Source organism: Zingiber officinale, chromosome 8A, assembly GCF_018446385.1.
Source record: "Zingiber officinale cultivar Zhangliang chromosome 8A, Zo_v1.1, whole genome shotgun sequence".
Classification (NCBI taxonomy): Eukaryota; Viridiplantae; Streptophyta; class Magnoliopsida; order Zingiberales; family Zingiberaceae; genus Zingiber; species Zingiber officinale.
The window spans coordinates 42,780,319-42,788,687 of NC_056000.1; positions in this window are offsets into that span (position 1 = coordinate 42,780,319).

An 8,369-nucleotide genomic window follows, 5' to 3' on the forward strand; every position below is an offset into this window, starting at 1 on the left:
CCTTTAGGGGAATCAAAGCCCACGTAGTTCTTTTACATTTTTATCCTTTTATATTTTCATTCACTTCCATTCCTGTTCCTGTCGTATTTGTTCCTTCAGTATCAAAATCTTCAACTTCGTCATCTGAAAGTTGCATTCCTTGGATTCTTTTCTCCGCTCTGGTCCAATCGTCCAGTAATGCTTGAGCTTCCAATGAGTCGGGAGATAAAGTTGATCGTCGTTCATCTAATATGTTGCCGTCGGCACTGAACGTCTGCTCCACAACAACAGTTGACACTGGACAAGCTAAATTTCTTTTGCGATCACGGAGAGAACGGGAAAGCTTTGAGCCTTCTGTGATCACCACTTTAAGATATCGAAGTTTTCACTATCTGCTTCATTAAAATCAAAAGAAGTCGTAAAATAATTCTCAAGTTCCTGTGTAGAACTTGAGGATCCTCGTGGACGTTTTGTCCGTTCTTTTAATAAGAGTTGTGCTTTTGTAAGTTTTAAATTACTACTAGTAGTTTGTTGAATTTCAGAAATATTAATTTGTGTTCCATATTTTACATAATATTGATTATAAATATCATATAAATAAATTCTAATATTATATATAATATTAACTGGATCAGGGGAAAAAAAATCTTTAATTGGAATTAAAGCGTCATAATATAAAGTTAACATTTCTGGTAAAACTTCTAATTTAAATCTAGGATATAAATTAAATGCAATTAAATAAATTTCAGGAATTAAATAAAAGTATTTTTCCCATTTAGTTTTCATAGCTAAGATGCAAGGAGATAAAGATTCATTATTAATATGTTCATTTAAAACTAATACTATATTAGAAAAATTTTCTAAAACTAATTGAGCAGTGAGATAATAAACACCGAAAAGTTATTCGGTTGCATCATTAAATATTTTTAAAATTTCACAAATACTATTACAAATATTCCATTGTTGTGAAAATAAATATATATTAGTATTAGTGTTTTGTGCAAAAAATGAACATAATAATTCTTTATATTGAAATGAATCTTGTAATATTTGGTATGTTGAATTCCAACGTGTTGGTACATCACGTGGAAATTTTTTAGGTCTTGATCCTGTCCGAACGCTAAATCAACGGACGCTGAGCACGTGGCGCTCTCCGAACTGCTGACGTGGATCTTCGACCGGTCGTACGGACCTCCGGCGAACCTGCAAGGAAGTCGGGCCGGGAAGGGGTTCCCGGCGACGACCCTCCGACGCTCAAGTCAGACAAGTGGACAACAAAGAAGTGACTCTCAATATCGGAGAATGCGTACTTCAGGCGAAGTATGAGGCTCCTTATATAGAGCTGTGAAGGATCTCACGCACACATACCGAGGTGAATATGTGTCCTCAGCCCATACCTCAGTATGTGCTTGTCAGACAAGCTTACCTGACACCATACTGCTACAGTCCGAGCATGTCTCTGATGGGACAACGGAACCCTCTGTCATAAGCTCCTGCGTATGGCCTGGTCGTTGAGCATACCTGCTGTCAGAAGATGTTCCCTTGTTCCCTTGTCCTTTTGTCTCTTCTTACCCCCTGCCGAGCGTCGAGCCGGTCGGCAGTCCCTCACGCCCGACCGGTCGTAGGTGCTGGTCCGCTCGGGCGATTCTCGGTCGTGTGCTCGGCTGACTATTTACAGTAAATGCTACTTTATGCCTCCGGCCGATCGGGCTCCCCGATCGGCCAGACGACCCTATACCCCATGAGCGTCGGATACCCGACTCCCAGTCGGGTTGTTTTTGATTCTGCTGAGACCCTGTTCGGCTGAGCGGTCTTCCCTTCTCCGTTCGGCCGAGCGGTCTCCCCTTCTCCGGTCGGCCGTTCGACCCTTTGACTTCCACATGGCTTTGACTTCCCTCGAAAGGGGGGTCCCTGTTCTTACCACCGGATCACTTGCCTCCCCTTCAAGTCTAGTCGAAGGAGGCGATTAGTCCAACTGACTGGACCATCAGTTGGGCCGAGCGACGTCCTGCAACAACCATCCGCTCGGACACAAGGGGCAGCCAAAACGCCAGTCAACGCTAACTTTATTCAGCATCTCTTCGAAGTTTCCGCCAATCTCCTTCATTAAGGTCGAGCACGCGCTCATTAAATGCGTTCTAGTGACTGAATGCCACGTGGCGGTGCTGCCGTTATTGTACGACGACGGCGTGGTGTTCTGATGGGATCGAGGTGGTTCGAAATGAACGGCGCGATGCGTGCTCCGATTCTCGCAACTTGGATCTGACGGTGGAGGCCGCTCGGGCTCCACCCTATAAAAGCTTCTCTTCTTCCCTTCGCCTCAGTATTGCCGTCGCGTGCTCGCCTCTTCTTCTCGCGTTCCAGCTTTCTGGCGATCTTGCATTTCTGTTTTCGGCGATCTCCGGTGCTCTTCCCTCGATCCTCCTCTTCGTTGTAAGGTTCTTCTTCTTTCTCTCTTTGGTTCTGGCGTTTTCTTTGCATTTCTTTCCCAAGTTTCCGTCCTCGGGGTACTGTTTCGTTGCCATCTTCTTCCTTTCATCCTCTTTTGTCTTTTTTGGTTTCGTCCGCTCGTCCAATGGCTAGCTCTTCCCAGCCACAAGACCAAGTCTTCGGCCCATGGTATACCACCACGGAGTCATGCTTCGATCGGCGCGACGCCTACATTCTGATAGATAGTTTTGACATCCCCTCCGACCTTGAAATCATCCTACCCACAGATTCCGCTCGGCAACACAAACCGCCGCGCGGAGCTTTTTGTGTTTTCCGCGACCAGTTTACTGCCGGTCTGCGATTTCCGATCCATCCCTTCTTTGTAGAAGTTTGCAACTATTTCGGCATTCCGGTCGAAAGCCTAGTCCCCAATACCTTCCGCCTCCTATGCGGCGTTGTCGTCTTATTCAAGATCCATAACATTCCCCTCCGACCGGAGGTCTTCTATTATTTCTATTACCCTAAACAGTCCGAGCCGGGCACTTACATGTTCCAGGGTCGGCCCGGTTTAGTTTTCTTCAATAAACTACCTTCTTCTAATAAGAATTGGAAAGAATTCTACTTCTATATTCGCCTTCCCGAGCGGACCCCCTTCTTAACGAAGTGGCAGATCATCAGACCACCAACTTCACCAGAGCTGAAGAGATTCAAGACCCGACCAGAGTATCTTCACGCTGCTAATATGTTGGCCGGTCTGAAGATCGACATCAACAAGTTCCTTCCGGAGGGGGTTATGTACATATTCGGCCTGAGCCCGATTAGAACCCCACTCCCGAGCGGCTTCGGTAATAATTTTATTTGGGCATTCATTTTAATTGCTAATTGATTTTTTTTGTTCTCCTTTGCAGCCACCATTGTCATGGAGTCGGTGATGGCTGGAATTCTGAAGAGGAAGGCAGCGGCGCTCGAAGTCGCGGTGGCCAAAGAAATGGAGACCCTCGGCATCCAGCCGGTCGGCTCTAATGAGGGGGAGAGCGGGACCAATGCTGGGGAGTCGGCTGCTCAGACTTCTCTCTCAGAGCCAGCGGCTGGCGCAACTGCTAGTCGAGAGCTTTCCGCTCGGGAGGAGGGCTCGGCGCAAGAGGAAGAGCGCCCCCTCCTACAAAAAAGATGTCGGGTTGAAACGCCACTCCGCTCGGCTACTTCCGCGATTCATCCATCCGAGCGGGTCGCCACCGCTTCTCGAGGCAAAGCTCCAGAGATCGAGGCGATTTCGTCCGATCGGACTCCCTCCCAACTTGACGCGTCTGCGGACCCTCTTGAGGCCGTTCCAGTCAGCGTCCTTCCGCCCGCTCCCCGCCAAGTCCACCGCTCTACAATTTTGTCCCAGTTCTCTGCGCCGGCTTCCGCTCCTTCTCCGTCTTCCGCCCAGACGACCCCCGGTCGGCGCCGCACCGTCCGAGTCTCACTTCACCTCCCGACCGAAGAATTGCTGCCCGAGGCCGATCGACCCACCGCGCCCGAGCATATGATCGCAATGAAGGGGCCCTTAGCCGAAATGTGGGCCGACGCTCGGGCGCGGGTGACGATGATTCCACTCAGCAACTTGGCCAATAGCCACATGCAACAGGCCACCGGGGTATGTGCATTTTCTTTAAAGTCCTTTACACATTATTTCCGATCGGCTACTAACAATTTTCCTTTTGTCAGAGATGGGTGGAGGAAATTGCTGTCTCCAATCGGCTTGCCATGGTGAATGAGGAGCTCAAAAGGCTACGGAGTTCGGGCGGCGCTCCTTCCCAAGGCCCTTCATATGCCGATCTTCAGAAGGAGCACAAAAGACCCAAGATCTGTTGGAAGCCGAGCGGAAGAAGACGGCCGACCAGGCTCACAATTTGGCTGAACTTGATCGCGTGAATAAATCACTGGATCGCAAGATAAGCCTGGCGACCGAGCGGAAGAACACGGCGATCTCCGATTTGGAGAAGAAGAATGTAGAGGCTCGGGGCTTGGAGCAGAAAGTAAAGGAGCTGATGGATCAGCTGTCCGGCGAGAAGGCAGCCCGCTCGGACGAAGTGAAGAAGCTTGAAGCCGCTTTGCAAGAACATCAGGCAGCCGCCGAAGCTTCCCGGGCAGCTCTCAAAGAATACCAAGAGGCTGAGCCTGGCCGAGTCTCGGCCCTGAGGCTAAACTACATCCGTTCGGCCGAATATTCAGAGAAAGTCTGCGAACGGATGTACACTGCCTTTGACCTTGCTATGACCGCCACCACAACATATTTGAAGTCCAAGGGTCTTCTTCCCGACTCGGCTCTCATCCCGGCCGCAGATCAAGTGGCGCTCCTTGATAACATCCCGAAGGCTCTTTACGATTATCTAGAATAGGAGTTTACATGTAATTAAGCCGCTCGGCTAAAAACGGTCACTTCTTTGTAATTCAGGCGCTCGACCTTATGGTTTTAAATGTTATCCTTCTGCTTGCTTTTTCACTTATTGATCAATATGCATGCTGGCCGCTCGGATTTCCAACTACCGTTCGTATTTTCTTAACTTTCCTCGTTATTCGCCTTTCCTGCCATCTTTCTTGTGTTCGAAAGGAATTTTTACGAAGTATTTTGCGTAGCTAGGCCGCTTAGCTTAATATATCATATTTCGACGAGAGGTTGTTCTCTGGATGTTGACGAAGTACTTTTGGGTACTTGGCCGATCGACAGAACGGTTCACCAGTTAAACCTCTTTATTGCCTTCCGCTCGGAGGGTTTATAGTCGCCGGCTCGACTCTCGATATTTAACGTCGAAGCTCGACGGTCTTCCGCTCGGAGGGTTTATAGTCGCCGGCTCGACTCTCGATATTTAACGTCGGAGCTCGACGGTCTTCCACTCGGAGGGTTTATAGTCGCCGGCTCGACTCTCGATATTTAACGTCGGAGCTCGACGGTCTTCCGCTCGGAGGGTTTATAGTCGCCGACTCGACTCTCGATATTTAACGTCGGAGCTCGACGGCCTTCCGCTCGGAGGGTTTATAGTCGCCGGCTCGACTCTCAATATTTAACGTCGGAGCTCGACGGCCTTCCGCTCGGAGGGTTTATAGTCACCGGTTCGACTCTCAATATTTAACGTCGGAGCTCGACGGCCTTCCGCTCGGAGGGTTTATAGTCGCCGGCTCGACTCTCGATATTTAACGTCGGAGCTCGACGGTCTTCCGCTCGGAGGGTTTATAGTCGCCGACTCGACTCTCGATATTTAACGTCGGAGCTCGACGGCCTTCCGCTCAGAGGGTTTATAGTCGCCGGCTCGACTCTCGATATTTAACGTCGGAGCTCGACGGTCTTCCGCTCGGAGGGTTTATAGTCGTCGGCTCGTCTCTCGATATTTAACGTCGGAGCTCGACGGTCTTCCGCTCGGAGGGTTTATAGTCGCCGGCTCGACTCTCGATATTTAACGTCGGAGCTCGACGGTCTTCCGCTCGGAGGGTTTATAGTCGCCGGCTCGACTCTCGATATTTAACGTTAGAGCTCGACGACCTTCCGCTCGGAGGGTTTATAGTCGCCGGCTCGACTCTCGATATTTAACGTCGGAGCTCGACGGCCTTCCGCTCGGAGGGTTTATAGTCGCCGGCTCGACTCTCGATATTTAACGTCGGAGCTCGACGGTCTTCCGCTCGGAGGGTTTATAGTCGCCGGCTCGACTCTCGATATTTAACGTCGGAGCTCGACGGTCTTCCGCTCGGAGGGTTTATAGTCGCCGGCTCGACTCTCGATATTTAACGTCGGAGCTCGACGACCTTCCGCTCGGAGGGTTTATAGTCGCCGGCTCGACTCTCGATATTTAACGTCGGAGCTCGACAGCCTTCCGCTCGGAGGGTTTATAGTCGCCGGCTCGACTCTCGATATTTAACGTCGGAGCTCGACGGTCTTCCGCTCGGAGGGTTTATAGTCGCCGGCTCGACTCTCGATATTTAACGTCAGAGCTCGACGACCTTTAAGGCTAATTTTAATGCTGCCGCTCGGCGAAGATATTTGCCATCTTATATCATTTTGCTTCCTGCAATACAAGGATATAGGCGACCAAAACATATATAAAATTACATCAGTGCACCTCTCACCCAGCTCGGTATGGCTGGAGATGATTCGCGCTCCATGGTCGATCCAGCTGCCGTCCGTCTTCATCCTCCAGATAATAAGCACCCGAGCGGAGCTTATCGATAATTTTGAAGGGGCCCGCCCAAGGAGCCTCCAGCTTGCCAACATCTCCAACCGGCTTTACTTTCTTCCAGACAAGGTCACCAACCTGGAATGCTCTGGGGATTACTCGTCGGTTGTAGTTTTGCTTCATCCGTTGCCAGTACGCCATCAGCCGGACGGACGCCTTGGCTCGCTCTTCGTCGACCAAATCCAGCTCCATGTTTCTCCGCTCGGCGTTATCATCATCATAATTCTGGATCCGGACGAACTCGACTCCGACTTCGATCGGAACCACCGCTTCTCCGCCATACACCAAATGGAAAGGCGTGACGCCCGTTCCTTCCTTTGGGGTCGTGCGGATGGCCCATAAGACGCCTGGCAGCTCGTCCACCCAGCTTCCTCCCATGTGGTCCAGTCGGGCTCGAAGAATTCTGAGGATTTCTCTGTTGGTTACTTCCGCTTGGCCGTTGCTTTGTGGATACGCCACGGAAGTGAAGTGTTGTTCAATGTCATAACTTTTGCACCAGTCTTCGAGCTGCTTCCCCGTAAACTGTCGTCCGTTATCAGATACGAGCCGACGAGGGATGCCGAAACGACAAATTATATGCTGCCAGATAAACTTCTTGACCATCTGCTCGGTGATCTTGGCCAATGGGTCGACCTCCACCCATTTGGAAAAATAGTCGACAACCACCAGTAAAAACTTCCGCTGACCGGTCGCCATAGGAAATGGACCCACAATATCTATTCCCCACTGGTCGAACGGACAGGATACGGTAGCTGCTTTCATTTCCTCCGCCGGTCGGTGGGAGAAGTTGTGATACTTCTGGCAGGAAAGGCACGTCGCGAAGGTCCGAGCGACGTCTGCTTGCAAGGTTGGCCAGAACTATCCGGCCAACAAGATCTTCTTAGCCAACGATCGTCCGCCCGGATGCCCTCCGCACGATCCTTGATGCACTTCTTGGAGGATGTATGCCGCGTCTTCCGAGCTCACACATTTCAAGAGCGGGCGGGAGAAAGCCTTCTTGTAGAGTTGATCTCTAATGAGCGTGAACCGACCGGCTCTCCTCCTTAATTGCTGGGCTGCTTCCCGATCGGATGGTGTTGCCCCCGACCGAAGAAATTCTATGATGGCTGTCCTCCAATCACCCGGAAACTCGAGTCCCTCCATCCGGTCGACGTGGGTCACCAAAGATACTTGTTCAATTGGTTGCTGGATGACGATCGGCGTCATTGAACTTGCTAGTTTGGCTAACTCATCTACCGCCTGGTTTTCCGCTCGGGGTATCTTCTGGATAATGACTTCTCTGAAGTTGGCCTTGAGCTTTTCTAAAGCTTCAGCGTAGAGTTTGAGCTGAGCGTTGTTAATCTCAAAAGTGCCGGAGAGCTGCTGAGCGGCCAACTGAGAATCTGAATGCAGCGTCACCCGGCCGACCCCAACATGCCGGGCGGCCTGTAAGCCGGCTATAAGGGCCTCATACTCCACTTCGTTGTTTGTAGCTCTGTAATCTAGCCGGACGGATAAATGCATCCTTTCTTCTTGGGGGGAGAGTAATAGAACGCCAATCCCGCTCCCGAGCCGAGTGGACGATCCATCCACAAATATTTTCCACATAGCTTCGGGCTCTGGCCTCTGTACTTCGGTGATAAAATCTGCCAAGGACTGCGCCTTTATCGCCGAGCGGGGTTGGTACTGAATATCAAATTCGCTCAACTCCGTTGTCCATTTGATGAGCCGTCCGGACGCTTCTGGATTCAACAACACTCTTCCCAATGG